The following is a 21,649-nucleotide window of genomic DNA, read 5'->3' as shown; positions in this document are numbered from 1 at the left end:
TATGCTTATGGAAGTGCCAAACATACCAGGCCACAAATATGAAGAAAAGAGCTCGAACTCTGATTTTTATAAGATCCTAACTGAATATAATGTCCGATACATTATGCGAATGCTTTCTGAATTAATGAATGAACAATCTAAAACTGAAGCTCTACTTATTTTATCGGAAAGCTGTTTCCTTAGGTGTGGAGGCATGGTAAGGCTGGGGAAATGTATATACTTCCAGGGACGTGCTGAAATCTCTCAGTCGCCTGGGGATTTTAAAACAGCCTTTCATTAGTCATGTTTTACAAGTGTTGAATAAGCACTGAGTAGGAATAGAAAGACTTGGGTTATGATCATGGTCACACCACTCTCTGGTTATATGATCCTGAGACAGGCACTTATCTTGTGCTCATAAATTTAAAAATGAGGGAGCTGAAAGGAATGACAGCTAAGGTATTTTAAAGGTTGCTTTCCAGCAAGTTTAAAAACTGAATGTAGTGCCTAAAAGAAGATTTGACCTGCTCAAGTTCATTACAGCTCATTCCCTTATAGAAACAGGTGCTTTCAGATCAGCAATGGCACAGTGAGCAAAGATCCTAAGTGTCAAAACTCATCAAATTACTATTGTAATAGAGCAGATGATCAGGTTTGACATTTCTTTTGAAAAATGAATATTTCAACATTTCCTAATGTTCTAAAATACATGTGGGAAAGGGTATTCCCAGGGCTTCTACATAGCACAGTTAAAGCTGCATTCTGTTTTACCAACATCATGGCTTAATTAAGGTCTGTACATAAGTGTAAATGATTACTGTTTACAGAGTCAGCTGTGTGATGTACGGATTTCCGTTGGTAGTATAATTAAGACTTCCAGATATTTATAAACATTTTTTATTTCAAAATGACAAGTCATCTTGTACTAAATTAATAAAAAAGATCTAATATAACTGTCAAGAAAGACATTATCTTTCTTTACTCCAGATCATAAATTATAGGTGGAATATTCATTACCTCAAAAGGGAAACCCTGAATTCATTTAGCAGTCATACCCCATTCCCTCTCCCACAGATCCTGGTAACCACTAAACTGCCTTCTATATCCAAGGCTTTATCTTTTCTGGATATTTCATATAAAAGGAATCATACAACATGTGAAATAAATTAAATTATGGGTGAAGAAACACTAAACTGAAAGATTTGGTAGGTTTTAAATTTTTGTTTTATTGAATATTATTAATTTAATGTGTATGTAATGTGCTATTGATTTGATTGAGCAGGAACTGGTGATTAAACTTTTTTACAATAAGTTTTCACCATGCCTGAGAATGTTATGTAAAAAGGGCCTCCATCCTGGTTAGAGGATGTAGCATTCACACAATGGTTGAGAGACATCTGCTATGTACCAGGCTCCTATTTTATTACCATTGAATCATTAAAACAGCATCATAAGGACATACTATAATTATTGACACTTTATGAGTGAGAACGATGAAGCTCAGAACGGTCAGTACAAGTTGTTTGATTCAAAGGCTATGCTCTCCGGGTAACACCACACGACCATCACCAAATAAAATGTAGCGAAAAGGGCAACATTTGGGGTATGCCTCTGGAGGGGACTGAATTGAGGGGTGATATAAGCAGAGAACTAGGGAAGTCACAAGGCAGTGAGAATTGTGTCCTTGTGTTAACACTTCTCAAATTTCAACAAGCAGACTAGTCACTTGAGGATGTTGTTAATTGCAGAATATCATTCAGTAGGTTTGGGCTGGGGCTGAGATCCTGCTATATAACAACTCCTCAGTGATGCCAATGTTGCCGAACCTCAGACCACACTTTGAGCAGCCAGGTGCTCATGCACCTTGACTGGTTCAGTACCATGGACAGGAGAACAGGTGGACCACCACTACCATCTTCTCTGCCATTTCTCTCAAACCTCTAATATTTTCTATGGGTAGATTCTTGTAACAAAACACACAGTCAGAAATTTTTAAAGTACTTCTTGGATTGCTAGCAGCTATGTGGTGATCCTTCCCTTTATATAAGTAGGTACAAATCTGTCCAGAGGAAAGAACTGGGGCTTTATTTATTTTTTATTTATTTTTTATTATTTTTATTTTTTTGCGGTACGCGGGCCTCTCACTGTTGTGGCCTCTCCCGTTGCAGAGCACAGGCTCCGGACGCGCAGGCTCAGTGGCCATGGCTCACTGGCCCAGCCGCTCCGCGGCATGTGGGATCTTCCCGGACCGGGGCACGAACCCGTGTCCCCTGCATCGGCAGGCGGACTCTCAACCACTGCGCCACCAGGGAAGCCCAGAACTGGGGCTTTAGAAGGGAGAGAGGGTGCCTGTGTCTGCATTTTAAAAGTGTATGTCACTAGTGCTACTCAGGTAGAAAGAATCTAATCAGGTTTATTATCAAATAGGGAATTCATAAAATATTTAAGTAATATCGTCAGCCTCAACATTATAAAATATCTATTTGAGATATCTAAGTTGCACATTTGATGAACAGAAACTAGCAACATCTTTCTGCTGCTAAATCTACTCAACTATTAGCCACTTGTACATAATGAGAGAGAAAAATTTTAAATATGGCAAAATGCTACTCAAAATAACAGTGAAATTAAAATGATTTAAAATTTTAACTTTAAATGTATTTCTGCTACCTTTTACTTTCTTCTGGATTCTTTCCACCTAATTCCGTATTTTAAGGATGAACTCAGGCAGATAATTTTCTTTGACTTTGTCCTTGTTTACCCCTTACTTTGAAACAGCAACTCTGGGCGCCGGAAAAGCTTCCTCAGGGGCTTTATGACTATCAATCTATTTCACAGCTGGAACAAAGTAATTCAGATAAGAGTCTGGCAAACAATTCCATTTGTTTGCCATTAAAGATATTTTTATTTTCTGGTTGAGGAATTTTGTTCTTAGGTCTGGAGATGCTATGGGCTACATTTATGGCAAAAGCAAATGACTACCATCCCATAAACCTTCTAATAAGCCTTCCCTTAACCTTGTTACACGATCTGCTTATGAATACTTGTTCTTTTTCATTTTAATATATGTTTTCAAAATGAATTCATTCAAAATGTTTTGCCATCCATCGGGCTTATATTTGTAGTGTACCAAGAATGAAAATGTTGGCTTCCCTGGTGGCGCAGTGGTTGAGAATCTGCCTGCTAATGCAGGGGACACGGGTTCGAGCCCTGGTCTGGGAGGATACCACATGCCGCAGAGCAACTAGGGCTGTGAGCCACAACTACTGAGGCTGCTCGTCTGGAGCCTGTGCTCCGCAACAAGAGAGGTCACGATAGTGAGAGGCGCGCGCACGGCGATGAAGAGTGGCCTCCGCTTGCCGCAACTAGAGAAAGCCCTCGCACAGAAACGAAGACACAACACAGCCAAAAATAAATAAATTAATTAATTAAATTAAAAAAAAAAAGAATGAAAATGTTGAACTTCACATTTCAACATTTTTTCTCAAGTCAATTCTTGATTCCAGTGGAAGAGTCTTCTTTTTTACTATGTTAACAGCATTAAAACAAGTTTGTGGTGTGTGTGTGTAACTAAATATGTGTTGAGGAACTGTGTCACAGGTAAAAAGAGTCTTACACGTATTATTTCATTTAATCTGTGCAAAAATACTTTGAAATAGGTTTATTCCTACTTAAGGGATGGGAAAAATGAAGTTTCAAGTCCCTCTGTTAGTACATAGTTGAGCTTGAATTATGGGAATGTTCTGTTCCCACTATGCACTCTTGTAAGATGGGTTTGTTCTAGTGGAAATTTACACATCTCAGAAGGACACTGTAAAAAATACAATATGTGAAGTGCAGTGCAGCTTGATGGTGAGAGCTTCCATCCATTACCTCAAAAGAAAATATGGAGCTAAATTCAAAATCCATTACTGACCTGGTATTTTTGCTGCGCTTTTCCCAGATGGAGGGATACTGGCCATTAGCAGAGATGAAATAATTTACCTGAGTTTGAACACTCAATGCCAGGGAAGAATTTATAAATAATATCTTGGGAGTTGCTTGGTCTACTGAATTGCAGATAATCCTGTATTTATAGAATATTTTACCCCGTTTTTTCTGAGACTAATAGTAATTATTTTTAACAGAAATGTAAATAATTCCCCTTTGGTGATCTTATGTAGTCCATTTTTCAGCTTCTTTTTTAAAGTCTAAGTTCAGAAATGAATCATCAATATTTGTGGCCAAAAGAATGTGCTTATTCCTTATTTCATGGCCTGCATCTTTGAGGGAGGCTCAGTCTTTCACTGTGTAACGTGGCTAGATGACCATTTTAAATGTGTCACTACTTGTCTTAGGATGTCATGTTTAATGGTCCTGATGGACACCATGAGCCCATTCTTCATTTCCTAGAAAGCTACTGAACATAATCAGGAGATATCCTCTCTCAGGAGCTTTACAGAGAAATGTGGTTTCAAGATATTTAGTCATAAAAAGTAGAGGCTACGATTAGAAGGAAGGCACCATGGAATCACACTCCTTTAATGGGATGCCTGGGCAAATGTGTAAGAACACCTAAGTGAGTTGAGCAGTTGGCTGTGGGCTAAAGATTATAGAAAGAGGTGGGGCAAAAATAAAACCACAGATGGTTTACAGCGGTGACTCATTTCTCCACTCCCTTCCAACTTCCAACCCTTTTAGTTTTGTTTTTAACATTTCGATTGTGAAATTTTTACTAAAAGTGCCAAATCTCCAAGTTCTTCTAGTCGAGACAGGAAGATTGTACCAAAGAAATCCATTTCTACCGCAGTCTCTCTTCACTGCCCTGATTTCCAAGATTTTTTTTAATGTTAAAGTTTTGCATGGAATTCTATTCTCTCTCTCCCTGTCGCATACATTTTCCACATCCAGAAACAAACCCTTCTTGAAAATGAGATCAGCAGATTGCACATTGAAAGACACAAATACACTGCACTAGAATGCCATACTTGCCCTCTAGTTACCAGCTCAAATGCATTCAGGAGACACATAGGTACAACCCACTCCCTGCGCTGGTGGATTGTATGCTCTGTACCTGCCAGGGTTGTGGTTGGAATATCTGCTAATCCAGAGTTTTACATAAAACTTTATTTACTGAATTGACCAGCATATATACAACCATCAGTTCTGTCTCTGCGGAATAGGAGGTAACTATCATAACATTTTACTCTATGAATAGGGCACAGTCCCCACTCACAGGATGTTTGGGGGCAAGGAGGATTAACCTACACCCCTCCTTGACTGTGATGTTTGGAGTTGAACCTAAGCACTGCTCATCGAAGCCCTCAACGATCCGGTTCGCCCTCGTCCTCCCTGCCCATGACCCTCGCCCCCGAGCCGCTCTCCCGGAGCCCCTTTCCGGGCTAGATCTGGTGGGCGCTCCAGAGCGGTGTAGATAGCGGACGTTCGCGGTGTCCGCTCCGCGCGGTGTTTGGCTCCGCTTGCGCAGCGCCCGCGCAGCCCGCCAGGGGGACCCCGACCCACCCAGGCGCCGTCTGATAAGAAAGAGTCCGAGGGGCGTGGAGCCAGTGTCCTGCCGCGCCTGCTCCAGGAAAACCGGGATTCAGCCGGGTCTTCTCCACTCCTCCGGGGACTGGCGGGACCCCGGCTCCGAGACCTGGGGTTCCAGAGAGAGGCTCGCCCCGAGGGTGGGAGTGTCCGTTTCCACCCTCTGGCCTTCCAGCCCGGAGAAGAGCTCCTGGAAGCGGGTATTTTGTTCTCAAAGATAGGTTTTTGTCTGCGGTGATTCCCTGTTCAGGAAGTGCAACTTTGCGGCCGCTGCACGGGTCTTGGGGGCTGGGGGTCCTGGAGGGAGAGGATTGGATTTTGTCTGCATCCTCGAGGAGGAGGCTGGCGGCGAGATTGGGGGCGGCCGGGCCGGGGGAGTGCCCACGGGTCGTGGACGGCTGGAGCTTGGCGTGCACCAGGTCGCGATCGCGTGGCCACGCTCCTGGTAGCCCGCCCGGCCCCCTGCACCCCGTCCCCAGCCTCCTCTTCGGCGCTTGGGGCGTGAGGTTCGGTGGGCATCTTTCAGGAGCCGAGCAGAAAACTTTTCCCTTCCCAGCCCCCGGTCCCTTTTGTCTTTCTTGTGCGGCGGCGGCGACGACTGAGCAGCGATTCCCTGTCCCCTGCCCGGCGCACCGCGCCGGGTGACCTCCGAGGGCGGGAGCGCTCGGACTCCGTGCGCCCTACGGCTGCGGCCGGCGTCCCGACGACCCACGGCGGGCACAGACAGCGACGCGCCCCCCGCCCAGAGGCCGCCGCCGCCACTCCCCTCCGCCGGCCCGCACACCTCGCCGCCCGCCCCCTCGCCTGACTCATCCGCCTGCCGTGGCAGCGCCGCGCCCGCTGCCCGAGCCCCGCCGGGATGGGGAGCGAGACCGCGGCTGCCCGCGGCTGCCGAGCTTCCTGCTGACGCCCCCGACCCCGTCGCCTCCTTCGCTCGGCTCCGGAGGCGCCGGACGTCGCACCAGCTCCGGGAGTGAGAGCCGCGACAGGCGACCGGACCCCCGAGGCCCCGAGCTCAGGACAGGTGAGGGGGAAGGAAAGGGTGCTGCCGGCGGTGGGGAGGTGGGTGGGCAGTCAGTGCAGCTGAAACGGGGCGCTGCTTTATTCCCCCTCCCCCGCCCCGCTTGGGACCCCGGAGTTAGGGTAAACACTGTCTCCTGAAGTTTGCGAAATAAACCAAGCCCGCCGTCAGTTCCGGACTCCCCAGTCCTCAGAGCGCAAGAGGAGCCGCGAGGGGCAGCCTCTCAGAACCCGGAGCCTTGGAGCGCCTGGCTGGGTTTCTCCAAGCTACACCCTCCTTTGTCTTCGTTCCAGAGACTCAGCATTCTCTGTAAAGATGTCCACAGCGTAATTTATAGTAGTCCTTGGCAAGAGCAAAGTGTGGTCAGGGTTTCCTAAAGCAATATCTGTATGTGGTAGTATCTTCGTAGGCGACATGGAGACGCGAAGCAATTGTTTGCCAAGTTCAGCACTATTCTTCTCCCTATGGAGTCTGTCCTTAAGAGAAAGGGCTGAGGGTTTGAAAGATTTTCTCCATTAATCATTCTTTTGCTATAATTAATTGCCCAAGCCAGCATTTCACATTTTGTAGGTACAAGCTCTCTGTGTGTATTTACTGCTGCTAGATTTCGACTAAGAAGTATGTGTATGTGTGTGTGAGGTGATATTTGTAATAAGAACAGTTCACTATTTCAATACCAGTTTCAGGCATTGGTAATGCCAGATAGTCAGATGCTTCACATTTATGTAATTTACTCATTGAAGTCAGACCAAGTACACCCTAGTCTGGTGTTGGACTAAGTATGTTGGGCTAAAGTGTCTCTTACCCGGATTTTTCTTCTAAAGACCTTCAGAAGTACTTGTGGACAACTGTACATACAGAAAACATTTCAAGAATCAACAACTATTCTTATTTGTCAGTAAGAATATTGAACTTTTAGGTTTTGCTGTCAAACCGAGTTCTGAGATACACTTTCTGTAGTGCTTTATGAATAAATTATTACCAGCTCCTATGAAAGCTATTTACTTTGCTGGTTTGTCACGTCTTGCGTTATGGAAACTCTTATAAAATGACCTTCAAGTTTGTTATTTGGCTACTGATACTAGAATGTATTACCATTTTGTAAAAAGTAGGCTAAATTTCAAAACTTCTCAAATCTTACTTTATTTTTCCACTACTTTTTCCCCATACAGAAGCATCTGCTTTAGTTTCATGCTTTTCAAACAGCTTAAGTGAAGAATAGGCATTCTTCGTAACAGAAAGTAATGCTTCTATTAAGTAGAAACTATAATTAAATGCTTTAGTAAAGTAATGTTATGAGATATTTTTCACTCAAAATATATATACTGAAGGGTTAGGAATGATTTTCTCTAATGAAGTCCTACTACAGAGCTCATAATTGTGAGATGATTTAGGTATAATTTGTAACCCTGGTTATAATTAGCTTTGTATCCTAGGCTGGGGAATCTTTCAGTGAAAGAGAGTTGTGTGGGGAGCTTCTGTATGCAATTTCCAGGCAGCTGGCACATAGAGATTTACCTGCTGCTTCTGAGTCAGGTCCAGAGAAACACATGTAGTATTCCAAAGGCACCCACAGCAGAATGGATTCTTCAGGAAAGATCATTGTAAAGAATGATGGCTGCACTTGTATTCCAACTTGGAGGAATTATTAGTGAAGCTTTTGAATCTTCCCAGAGTGAGATCGCAACACCTGGACTTTTGTAGTTTCAGAATTTTGACAATAGCTCATTGGACAGAGAAAGATAACTACTGACATACAGAGGGAGTGGATTTGAATGGTTTGTTTCCCATGATAATTCTCAGCATAAAGGAAAAGAAATTCATTTTAATTTAGGAGAATAGATAAGAGCAAAAATAAAAGCAGATGTCACTTTTTACATTTCTTAAACAAAATTAGTAGAAGATAAAATAGTCTTCATGGTAATGCATATTACTTATCAATAGAATGTACAGTCTAAAAGAGGAGGCAGTTTTAAAATAAATTTCATTTAGTGTTGGTCTCCCTAAATGAGAGGCTGCATGGGAGTTCGGTCAAGCAGAACACATCTGCAAAAAGAACTTGTGTAGAGATGGAAAAAACAAATCTGCAGTGAGAGGGACCCCTCATTTTATGACGCAAGATATGATTTGCAGTTTTATCAAGTGTATTCATTTCAGGACTTAAGATATGTTTTGTCTGCTAAGGTCTGATATGTGCCCAAGCATTCAGAAAACATGGGTGAACCCTTGTTATGGTGCCAGGCTTGCTGAAGGACAGCAAAGTAGCCTCTCCTATGGGAGCTTACAGGCTGGCGGGGAGGGGACTGGAAAAGTGCCATAGATCGCGGAGCACCTGGAGGAGTCCTTGAGCATCAGGGGACTGCTTCATACTGGGGAGCAGGATGGTGGATTTCCAAGGACACTGGATGGGCAGTTGGAAAAGCCAAGTTGTTGTCCTGGCTGAGACACTAATGATGTGGCCCTGGGTATGTTTCTAGGCTTTTCTGAGCCTCTCTGCTTTCATCGACAGACCAAGGACTTTGGACTGTGATCTTTTCATCCTCTTTTTAAAATGCTGCATTATGAGGAAAAATCAGGATGAGGTGTGGGTGGTGGTGGGGTGGGTGAGTAAAGTCTGGGTTGGGGGAAGACAGGCTGTGCTGTACACAGGGAAAGAACAATGACCATGGTAATAGAAGGTCAAGGAGATCTGACCTGGGGCATCTGGCCCATCGTTGATTATATGAGTTTAAAATACATAACAGGGGCTTCACTGGTGGCGCAGTGGTTGAGAGTCCGCCTGCCGATGCAGGGGACATGGGTTCGTACCCCGGTCTGGGAAGATCCCACATGCCGCGGAGCGGCTGGGCCCATGAGCCGTGGCCGCTGAGCCTGCGCGTCCGGAGCCTGTGCTCCGCAGCGGGAGAGGCCACAACAGTGAGAGGCCCGCGTACCGCAAAAAAAAAAACAAAACAGAAAACAAAGTAATAAATAGCAACATTCACTTAGTACCTGATGGTTTTCGATGAATTTTCACACATAATGCCAATCGATTTTCATTACAACCACAAGAGTTTATTCAAGCAGAAAGGTGATGAAACCAGGACTAATTTCTCAAAGCACGTTTGCACCAGTACACTCCATTGCCTTTCTGTAGGAACAGGAAAAGCTAGAACACACTTTGGAAACCCTGTGTAAATGGGAGAGAGATATAAGGGTGGCATCAGATTTTAGTGGAGTTTCAAATTTCTGAGTAAAAATTTAGGTTACATTCTGGAAGATAAGAATCTCCAATTGTGAGATCAAGACCTGACACATCTGGAATTCTGATTGTTAATCTTTAGTTTGATTACTCCTGTTCTGGGCTTCCTCCTGATCTCATCTCCCTCCCCATTCCCAGCAGGAGTTCTGGTGATTTGATTATTACAGTCATTGATAAGACTTTTCCAAGAGTTTTGAGTGCAATTGGAAAAAGGAAATTCTCATATAAAGCTGGGGATTCTTGGACCATTGTACTGTTAATTAATGGGATATGTTCCAATAGCAAATTGTGCTTTGGAAACTGTGACCAGAGGTGAAATTACACAAAATTCATGGGAATGTGAGCAAAGTGTGAAGAGGTGGATGTGTGCACTCCTTCCTACAGTGTCCTTGTCGCTCTGCTCCAAGCACTAAAGGGGTGTCAAGTGCACTAAAGGGGGTCAAGTCCCCTCCCCCTCCCCCTGTGTTCCTGTGGAAGGGAGCTGATCAGGATTCATCTGGTTATACACTCGAGGGACCTACATTTAACTGCGTTAGGCAGAAAAAGTAGATTTATTGGCTCATGTGACTGGAAAGTCCAAACATGGACTTTGCTTTAGTCATGGCGGGAACCCAGAGCCTCACATGACTTTGTTAAGGTTCGTTCTGTCTCTCCTCATTTCTCAGCTTCTCTTCTTTCTGAATCAGCTTCATTCTGAGGCCTCTTTCTACGTGCTAAGAAAGGTGACCATTGGTAGTTCCGAACCTGCATCCTTTGGCTTTTGATCCATAAGAAAGAGAGGTCTTCTCTCTTCCAGGTCCCATTTATAGAATCTCCTGAAAGGGCTATGGTTGGCCCTGCTATGGAGGTCATTGAATCAGTCTCTGTGTCCAGCAGAGAGTGCTACTGTGATAGTCTTCGACTGGATCATGTGCCCAACCCTGTATATATGTGATGCTAGTGGTGGGATGGGGAAAAGGAGACCGGTAGAGGCACCATGATTGACATGATCTCTGTTAAGATCATATAGATCTCCCAAGACAATGAGGCTGCCAATCAAAAACAACATGTCTATTATTGCGGAGAATTGCCCCCTCCATTTTGAGACAGCCACTTGCACAACGATGTGAAGTTTGCACATGGAAGCAACTCAGGTGACCACGGCCATGCAAATTCCAGAAGTGGGACCTTCCTCCCAGCCAAGGCAAAGCTAGGTGATGAAATAATTCCCTCCATGTCTAGACTTTGCTAAGAGGATCTAGAATTTTTTTTTTTTTTTTTTTTTTTTTTGCGGTACGCGGGCCTCTCACTGTTGTGGCCTCTCCCGTTGCGGAGCACAGGCTCCAGACGCGCAGGCTCAGCGGCCATGGCTCACAGGCCCAGCCGCTCCGTGGCATGTGGGATCTTCCCGGACCGGGGCACGAACCCGTGTCCCCTGCATTGGCAGGCGGACTCCCAACCACTGCGCCACCAGGGAAGCCCCCAGAATATTATTGAATGAGGAGCCCACCATTTATCCATGTCCATGTGCTTTTAGCAAATACCCCTGTGCCTTATTTCCAGCCTAGGGATTTTATTTCCTGAAGGCCTGGTCTTCTAGGGATCATTTGATTAGAGACTCCTACTTTGGGCATTATGAGATTAGAGACCCAGTGACACAGTGACAGTTTGAACAAGGAAGTAAAGTGATGAACACAGAACTATTGTTTATAGAAGTTCATTGAGTTTGTGAGAAATGGGCAGAGAGGAGGCAGCAGGCACAGATTAGGGTTACCACTTAGGAGACCTAAGGTAATAGGTCCTAAATTAGAATACTGGCATGTGTGAGCAACATTATTAAGGTCTGGTGAGGATGAAGGAGCGTCTGTGTTGACAAAAACATTGGTAGGTTGAAACAGATCAAGGGGAACCAAACCAGGAAGGTAGGCTGGGCCAGTAGGTGAAGTGGCTGTGTGTTGCAGGTAGATTCATAGCAACTGGACTGTATCAAAAGGAGGCCTGTGGCCACCACGTGTCCTAGGGGCAAAACCTTTATATGTGTAGCACTGACATTTATTAAAGACCTACCTAGTATGCCAAGTACCATGTTAAATGCTTTACATTCATTATGTTATTGAAATCTCAAAAAAGCCCTCTACTGTGAGAAAGCTGAAAGTTAGGGAGGTAAATAAGTTGCTCAAGGTTATGTGGTCATTAAGTAGTAGACCTGGGATTCAAACCCTGGCAGTCTGAAACAAAAGCCTGTGCTTAAACTACGCAACACCACCTCTCAAGGTCAAGGTCAGAATCTAGTATATCAGGCCAAATTGAAGGGTGGGCCCCATATTGGGCCTCCCAGTAGGCAACCAGAGTGCCAGGAGTCCAGGTCAGACAGAGGGGATGGAATAGAGGCTGTCAGGGTGAAGGTGTAGAGCATTCGTGCTCAGTGGCAAACTGGACAAGAGTGCCACAGTAAGAATAGAACAGGGGTAGATTCTTGGTTTGGGGTTTGGGTACAGGGAGGAAAGTGAGTGGGAACAGCATCAGGAAGTTGAATAGGTGGGCAGATCAATAGAACTAGAGCTTGATTGTTGATCTGAGAACAGGAACTCTGCCCTGCTTTAGATATCCTTCGTGGTGTAAGTCAGTAAGAATACGGCATGGGCAACGGGCAACTCCTTAGAGGGAGACGGAGTTCTATTAGTTGTCAGGCACTATTAAGGGAAAAAAAGCTAACATTTGTAGAGCATCTGCCATGTGCCTTAGATACATAATCTCACCGAGTCTTCATTAGACTCCTGGGAGGAGATATATCTCGGCTTTTTTTTTTTTTTTTTTTTTTTTGAGCAAGGAAATGAAGGCTTAGAGAAGTTAAATTACTTGCCTGAGCTCCTGGAGCCAGACTGGAAAATCAAGGAGCTGTCATGGAAACCGAGATATATCTGTATCTCCACCTCATCCTGGATCTTCAGGGAGACATCCTGGTCCTGGCAGGGCAAGGTCAATTTCAAGTCTGGGCCATAGACAGGGGGAAGTCAGCAGGGTTGTATGGTTGGGAAGGGACATCGTGAGTGAACGTTTAGACATCTTAATGTGAGCTGAGAGCAGGTCACCTGAATGGCATTGTCCAGCAGGACTATATCCAGCTTTGGCAGAAAACTTAATAACCTAGTAGGTTTTTCCCCCTCAGCGCAGGCTCGCTATCATCATGCAGGATAGATACGTCAGCAAGTCAGATGTTTGGAGGGCTTAATTTTAGTCACTGACTTCAGTTGAAGAGAAGGGACCTTTGCCAGCTGCCATGGCCTGAATTTACCTTTATACACAAAGGTACTTTTCCCAGAAATATGATAAATAAGAAATAGATACATATATGGAGAGAGTTGGAGAGAGAGGAAGAGCATTAGCACATACTGAATGTAGCAGGTATGTGGAATACACTCCAGCTATAAAGGTCTATACTGGAAGATGCTCTAAATGAAACTATTTCCTGATGAAATATGAGTGATATATCATTCCCCAACAAACGCAAGGTCAAATCGGTCTCTGTGTAATTTATGACTGGATGTAGATGTTCGCTGTGTGCAGTGAACTGTGTATACATATGATAAGAAGAAAGGGAATGAAAAGGTAAGTGAAAAGAAATATTTGAGACATAGTTTTGAGAATTCATAGCCTGTTTGGGGAGGTAGGACAACCATGCGTAAACTTTTAAAGCAGCACGATGGAATAATATGATTTCAGAGTTGGCAGTATTTTTCAGAGAGTCATCAGGATCACAGTGCCAGCCAGTATTATAAAATACAAACTTAATAGTAGCAGATGAACGTAAATGTTATGGAAACTAAAAAGAGTGGAACCATCTGAAACCTGGAAGGCTGATCAGGGGAAGCTTCTGGGAGTTCTGATAAGTATGTGTGGGCAGAAAGAAGAGACAAGCGTGTTCCAGGTAGGATGACTAAACTTCTCAGTGAGCCAGAGACCACTGGGAAATGACTTGTAGTTGAACAGGTTGGGTTTGCTACTTGTTACAGTGAGGGAAAAGGTACACCACAGGAAAACATGGGGTGTCGCAGTAAAAGGGTGTTAGAAATGCGTGATTATAGGATTTGGTCTTGTAAGTGATTTGGGAGAGGGTTTAAAGAAGCAGGACTGGGCTTCCCTGGTGGCACAGTGGTTGAGAGTCCGCCTGCCGATGCAGGGGACACGGGTTCGTGCCCCGGGTCCGGGAAGATCCCACATGCCGTGGAGCGGCTGGGCCCGTGAGCCATGGCCGCTGAGCCTGCGCGTCCGGAGCCTGTGCTCCGCAACGGGAGAGGCCACAACAGTGATAATGCTATGAGTTTGTATCTTAATAAGTCTTCTCTAGAAGGAGCAAGACTAGAGAGGCTGACACTATAATTGGCAAAGATGCAGCAAATACTCATTAGCCAGATTAGGGGAATATTGGTCATTTTGGGGGTTGGATAATATTTGTGTTTTTGTTTGTGTTCAGATAGGATTACACAGTGGTCTTGTTTCTGTCCTGATTCAGCACGGTCACAGAGTGGCCTTGTCTGGTGCGGATGCTCTGTGAAATCATTTCCATCTAAGAGGAGGACCCCAGGGCCAGATCCCCGATATAATATCTACTGTGCTCTTTCATAAACTGCAAATGATATTCCAAAGTGTACCTGATTTCATGCACCAACTGAGATTCCCATTACAATATGATGCTGTTAGTGAATTCTTCTCTTGGAGTTATGGAGGTGATTTTCTTCCTATTTTGTAAAATTTTATTTAATAGCATTTATTAAGTTCCCACTGTTTACCAGGTAGCCTGTTAGATTCTGGGGAGGTCAGGATGACAAGGATCTCAAGAATCTCATAATCTAATGAGAGAACTGCATGCAAGTCAGTGACTATGATGCCTTGAAATAAAGCTGGTAGAGATATGAGAATAGGTAAAGAAGAAAAGGGGCTCCTGGGATGAAAGTGATGGTGAGAAAAGTGATCCTCTTTTACAAACAGTGAGCTCATCACAGAGGTGCTGATAGGTGGGCAGCTGCTAAGGTATGTTTGCAGTTTTGAGAATCAGCATCTTTGGGCTGAAACGCAGTATGAACCCCAAGATTCTCAGTCCTCTCTCTAAGCTGATCTTGGTATAGAAGAGGCATGCATTTTTGGCTCACCTGGCAAAGCAAGTATCAGATCAGCTCAGTGCAAGTATGAGAACATACATGTGCAAGTATTTGTGATACAGTAGACTTAGCATTTCTGAAGGGGTGTTATTATTTCTAATAAAAGCAATACATGCTTCTAATGAAACTTTGGAAAATACAGTAACTATAAAAAAAAATCAGGGAGACAATTTGCCTATAATCCCATGACCCCAAAACACCCATAAGAGTCTGGCATTTTTCTTCCCCTTTATATTTAATGAAGTTTTTCCATAGTTAATAACATATTACAATGAGCTCTGTTTGCTTAACCTTGTGTCCTAAATATTTTCCAGCTTCTCGGCAAGCTTTATTAATGTTGTATAATATTTGATTGTATGATTTGCCATAATTTATCAACTATTCCCTTAAGATTGGACCGTTAGGCTGTTTCCAAATAACTCGTCTTATAACTGGCATTTTGATGAAATCTTTGTTCACATTTCAGATTACTCCTTTAAGTGAGATCCATGGAAAGGTAATTCCTGGGTCAAAGAGTTTAAATATTTTAAGACCTTCGGTACTTAATGCCAGACTGATTTTCAGAATAAGTGAACTTGTGGTTGACAGTGCAGGGGAATCCCGCCTCACCGTGCCTGCACTAGGGGTTTATTTATTTTTTTCTTAAATGAGAAAAGCTACCATTTCAAAATGAGTAACAGTTCCATCAACTGCTGATTCGGTTCCTTTGTACCCAAACCTCTCTTTTAAAGTGGAGGTTGGTCCAATGTTGTGATGAACCACTCGATTTAAAAAAATTTACTCACGAAGTGGTCCTGAATATTCAGATAGGGACCCACGACAGAGAGAAAATGAGCTTGTGAATGACTTTTTAAAGCCAATGACAGGCAGGCACATCGTGCGAGGGCACACTTCAGACGGTGGCGTGGAGAACCTGTGAGTGAAGGTGATGCTGGACAAAGGCCCCACTTTTGGGAGCAAACGCTCTACCAAGCCCGCCTCTGTGGCCTGGCAGTCAGGTCCTCGCAGTCCTGGAACTGTGGAACATTTGGAACTGTTGAGCTCGTGGTCCCTACCCTGTGTGAAGGGGCTGTCACCCAGGGAGCATGGTCTGTTTTGTTCAGGGCCGTGCTCTCAGCAGGCGACCCAGGAGCAGTTAGTGCTGATGGGTAGAATCTGAGGTCGGCTGTGCCCTAAGGTAGGATGTGAACACCTGGGAGATCGCTCCTTCCCGAGGCCCGAGGCCCTCTTAGTCACTGATCCGCGCAAAACGAGCCAAACAAAGATCCTGAATGTGGAACCTTCTGGTTTTACTCCCTTTCCCAAAGGCAAGCCAACCATATCGAAGTGTCTAGTTTTTTGTTTTTGTTTTGTTTTTTTTTTTGCGGTACGCGGGCCTCTCACTGCTGTGGCCTCTCCCATTGCGGAGCACAGGCTCCGGACGCGCAGGCTCAGCGGCCATGGCTCACGGGCCCAGCCGCTCCGCGGCATGTGGGATTTTCCCGGACCGGGGCACGAACCCGTGTCCCCTGCATCGGCAGGCAGACTCTCAACCACTGCGCCACCAGGAAAGCCCGAAGTGTCTAGTTTTCAGAGTGATAAACCTTGCCTTATTGCACAAGAAGGAGGAACTTGGAGTTTATTCAGACCTCTGTGGGGTGTTTACTGCAAAGGAACTATTGAACTTTACCACAGCAGTCAATTCGAGGTGGTTTCTCAGTGCCTGTCTCAGTTTTTCCACAACTGCTCTTTTGCTGCAGAAATAATTCACAACTACAATAAAAATACTTCTGGTTTTCTTCTAAAAGTTGGAGAATATTATCATAGTGTTACGACTCCATTTTCTTCTGTGGATCTCAGTCAATAATTTTGAGCAAAATTATTTTCATTCATTTGTTCACCAAATCATTATTTACTGAGATTCATTCAGTAGTTGCTGTTGAATTATATTTAGGACCCATTTTGTCAAATGTGAGGTGTGCCTTACACCATGATAGTGTAGAAAACCTGGTAGGAAAGTATGACCTATACATTTATTATTTGCTCTCTGATGAAACATATAAAAGTTCTCAAATCATCATGCATAACGTAGTAAATGCAAGCTCTGTAGGAAGTTCATTCATTAATAATTGATTCAATAAATGTTATGTACCAGGGGCTTCCCTGGTGGCACAGTGGTTGGGAATCCACCTGCCAATGCAGGGGACAGGGTTCAAGCCCTGGTCCGGGAAGATCCCACATGCTGCTAAGCCCGTGAGCCGCAACTACTGAGCCCACGTGCCGCATCTACTGAAGCCCGTGTGCTCTATAGCCCGTGCTCCACAACAAGAGAAGCCACCGCAGTGAGAAGCCCGCACACTGCAACAAAGGGTAGCCCCCTGCTCGCTGCAACTAGAGAAAGCCCATGCACAGCAATAAAGACCCAACACAGCCAAAAATAATAAATAAATTAAAAAAAATAAATGTTATGTGCCAGGATCTGGGGATAGGGTAAAGATCAAAAGAAAGGTTGTGGTGGAGTGTACATCCTAAATGAGGAAGACAAGTCAGTTTCAGGAAGTAGAAAGTCCTATGAGAAAGGGAAGGAACCTGATGTAACAGAGTGCCTGGGGTTCTGTAGATCAGAAGGTCAGGAAAGACCTCTCTGGGTTTGTCATTTGAACTAAGGCCAGCCTTGCATATTGGGGAGGGGAGGTAGGCTTTATTTTCAGGGAACTGGGAAGCCGTTAGAAGGTTTTTCTTCTGGAGCATGATGTTTGAGGTCATTTATTAAAAATAGTGGTTGAGGTTTAGAATGCTAAGCAATATTGTGATGATGGTGTTGGAGCCGGGAATGAAAGCAACGTTCACGTTAGAAACTCCCTGTGTAGTTCCGCTCAAGATGTGCCCTGCATTATTATGTGGCTGAAGGCATCCCGTAAATAGTATATCCACCTTCAAAGGGTTTTTAATGTGACTACAGATATTCTATATTAATATAAGTATAGTTCTGTCCATAAAATATAAACAACTTAATCAGTCCACTGTGAAGTTTTTATGTAAAGCTTATATTTTTTTAACTGTGCCTAGCATAGTGGCTTGTGTATTGTACGCATTCAGTTAATGTTTGCTGAATTAATTATATTGAATCTTCTATACTGTCAGTAAAATATCACCCTACGATATAAAATCACATTTAAGACAGAGTATTTTTATGAAAAGACCAAATTATTTCTTAGAAAAAAATTTAGATAAAATGTTAACTGTACTCTGAATATTAATTTTCAATTATAGTCAAAATTAAAAATTGAAATATTGAAAATAAAAATCTAATTCACAGCTATAATTATCTTCTTTATATGCAGTATAGGTGGAAGTCTCTGGAAAGTCCACATGTTAGATAAGGGTTTCATTAGCAACAGTTGGTTTTATCACACTCTATTTAACACATGTGGAAATTCCTTCTTTATTTTATGAGTCTCCCAATCGTTGAACCAACCTCTATTCAGAACTCTTCTACCAACACTGGCATAGTGGAACGTAGATGATAATAGCATATAATTAGTGATGTTTGTTAAGCTCATTGTCTTACGGGAGACCGAGTTCAAAATATACTTATTGAGTCATCAGACATTTATGGAGAGTGGGCCAAGTGCCATCCACTGTGGTTGGTTCTGGAAGTTAACAGGCTTCTCGCGAGGAACTCACAGTCCAGAGAGCAATCTGGTACGTACTTAGAGCAAGGGTGAGAGTTTTGAAAGATGATCTTTGGGTCTCCCTGAGTCTAAGCTTGGGGAAAGGAGATGGTAATGAGTGAAACTGGGCATTATTTCACAGAAGCCTTCAATGTGGAATTTGGTTAGGTTTTTTTTTTTAAAGACAGATTACAAAAAGGAGACAAAGAAAAAAAAAGGCAGCACGTGCCATCCATCTTCTGGCAAGAAGGCCATCTACGTCCCGATTCTCATTTCTACTGATATTACCCTGGGGGTTCCCCAGCTGCCAGTGACTCAGTGTTCACTTGGCAGGAGACCCAGGGACTGGCAACATCCCCCTGCCTCCTCCAACACACAACCCCATGAACCCTGCCCCCTTGGCTCACCAGCCTTGGGGTCTAGGGACCCAAGCTTGCCCTGCATGTCCTCGTGGGCACCACTCCTCCAGACCTTCACATACTCCTGCAGCTTTAGATCTGCTGTCTTCTCGGTTGCTAATAGAGCATCACTTATTCATTGCTTTATCCATTCACTCATTCAATAAATATTTTCTGAATACCTACTAATTTAGGCACTGGATATACAACAGGAAACAAAATGAAGTTCCTCGGGAGAGAGACAATACACGTATACTTTCTTGTGACAAGTAATGTGAAGAATGAAGCACAGCTCAGGGACAGAGAACGCTGGGATGGGGGTAGTGTAGCCTGGTCACGGAAAGCCCCTGTGATCAGGCCTGATGTTTGAGCAGAGACCTGAATGAAAGGGAGGGAAGGACTCATTAGAACGTCTGGGGGAGAGGAGAGTGCCAGGCAGAGAGCAGAGGGTGCAAAGGCCAGAGGAGGCCGCAGGAGAGGTGGGAGTTGGCTTGGAATGTTTGAATAGCAAAGATGCCATATGGGAACATGTATATGTATATGTATAACTGATGCACTTTGTTATAAAGCAGAAACTAACACACCATTGGAAAGCAATTATACCCCAATAACTGTATATGTATAACTGATTCACTTTGTTATAAAGCAGAAACTAACCATTGTAAAGCAAGTATACCCCAATAAAGATGTAAAAAAAAAAACAGAGCAGGGGCTTATAGAGGGCCTTGGGGCCACGAGGGAACTTTGGGCTTTCCTCTGAGTAGCATAAGAGGCATCTGCCAGGGTCCTGACCTACAGTGGGGGCTTTGCTGGGCTCAGTCCCAATGGTCCTTGACTAGTCTCAGAAGGGAATGTGCAGCGAGTGGAGGCCTAGGTGTTCTTCCCCATCAGCTGTAGGCCTGACTTGATGGGCCTGAACTCCAGTTCAGGATTCTCAGCAGTGATGTGATCAAATGAAAGTGACACGGATAAGGACTTTGAAGCAAGAATAACCCAGAGAATTCCAAAGGAGATGTTTTACTTTGGGTGTGAGCCGAATTTTGCTGTAGATTGGAAACTGCATTCACCGATCCAGAGTGTGAGAGCCATGAGGAGACTTTTTCATACAACAGTAAGAAATCTGAAGTCTGGAAAGGCAGTCCGCTTTTGCTAAAGTTCACTTACTAAGTATTAGGTGCAGATACAGGATTAAAATCCAGGCCTTCCGGGGCTTCCCTGGTGGCGCAGTGGTTGAGAATCTGCCTGCCAATGCAGGGGACACGGGTTCGAGCCCTGGTCTGGGAAGATCCCACATGCTGCAGAGCGACTAGGCCTGTGAGCCACAACTACTGAGCCTGCGTGTCTGGAGCCTGTGCTCCGCAACAAGAGAGGCCGCGATAGTGAGAGGCCCGCGCACCGCGATGAAGAGTGGCCCCCGCTTAAAAGAAAAAAAAAAAAAAATCCAGGCCTTCCTCCTCCTGATCTTGGCTCTTGAAGAATGGGGTGACATACATGGGTTAAGGAGGAGAAACACTGTGATATTTGGCCTGAGATTAGCTACCTAATAAGAACCAGGACTGTCAGGGTTAATGACTTGGAGCATGCCCAGAAAACCTCCTTAAATATCAGCATTCATTTGGTCAAGAGATGCTCATGGAGCAACTCCTGTGTTCTGGTTACTGACTGCGTGTGGTGCAGGGGGAACAGCGAGCTGTGTTCACAGGGTGGACAGGGAGCTTATGCTCTAGTAATGGGGGCAAAAAATTACATCATAAATAATAAGTGTGGGACTGCCCTGGTGGCGCAGTGGTTAAGAATCCACCTGCCAATGCAGGGGACATGGGTTCGAGCCCTGGTCTGGGAAGATCCCACGTGCCGCGGAGCAACTAAGCACGTGCGCCACAACTACTGAGCCTGTGCTCTAGAGCCCGCAAGCCACAACTACTGAGCCCGCGTGCCACAACTACTGAAGCCTGTGTGCCTTGAGCCCATGCTCCACAACAAGAGAAGCCACTGCAATGAGAAGCCCACGCACCGCAGCGAAGAGTAGCCCCCACTCGCCTCAACTAGAGAAAGCCCGCAAGCAGCAACGAAGACCCAACACAGCCATAAATAAATAAATAAATAAAATTTATATAAAAAAAATAAGTGTAATTCGTGGCATGAAGACACACAGGTTGCTAGGAGAGAGGTTCGTGAGTCAGAGGGTCAGTGAAGGCTCCCCTGAGAAATGTCTTGTAAGATGGAACCAGAGACGAGAGGAACTTGTCTGGAGAAGATGCTTGCCAGAAAGGAAAACCCAAGCAGGGAGGTTGAGGAAAGAAGGAGTTGGGTTGTTTTTGAAGGACAGAAAGCAAGCCCTGTTATTGGTCAAAGTGAGCAGGGGAGAGACGCTGGGCCAGCCATTATGCTGTGCCCTGAGGGAAGTGGTAAGGGTTTGATACTTGATCCAAAGAGCAGGCTTTGCAAAAAAGAGGAATGACATGAACTGATTTGCATTTAGGTATCATTCTAGGAGTTTCCTGGTGAAGGAGTTGGAAGAAGCAAGAATGCATAAAGGAAGAGATAACAGGGCCTTCGATCGGGTGGTGGCAGTGATGTTCAAGAGAAGTGGACAGAGTAAAGACAGGTTTTGTGGGCAGAACCAGCAGACATTGGTAACTGAGAGCATGTGGGAAAATGTGGTCCAAGATCCTCCAAGATTTTAGCATGGA

The 21,649-nt window shown here is 44.5% G+C and overlaps 1 protein-coding gene across 2 annotated transcripts in view; it reads left to right on the top strand.

Annotated features, from left to right (window-relative positions):
- Positions 1–5,499: 5,499 nt before the first annotated feature.
- TMEM200A (transmembrane protein 200A) overlaps positions 5,500–21,649 on the top strand; it is a 77,637-nt gene continuing 61,487 nt past the window's right edge. The window contains exon 1 of one of the 2 annotated variants that reach the window (XM_067702115.1): positions 5,500–5,705. The gene's annotated coding sequence lies outside the window, so the exon portion shown is untranslated. Of the gene's footprint in view, positions 5,706–6,388; positions 6,530–21,649 lie in introns of those variants that run through there. The other variant, XM_067702113.1, reaches the window with a different exon arrangement.

Source organism: Pseudorca crassidens, chromosome 13 (assembly GCF_039906515.1).
Source record: "Pseudorca crassidens isolate mPseCra1 chromosome 13, mPseCra1.hap1, whole genome shotgun sequence".
Lineage (NCBI taxonomy): Eukaryota > Metazoa > Chordata > Mammalia > Artiodactyla > Delphinidae > Pseudorca > Pseudorca crassidens.
The sequence above is the reverse complement of the archived record's forward strand: the minus strand, read 5'-3'. Positions and strand labels throughout refer to the sequence as shown.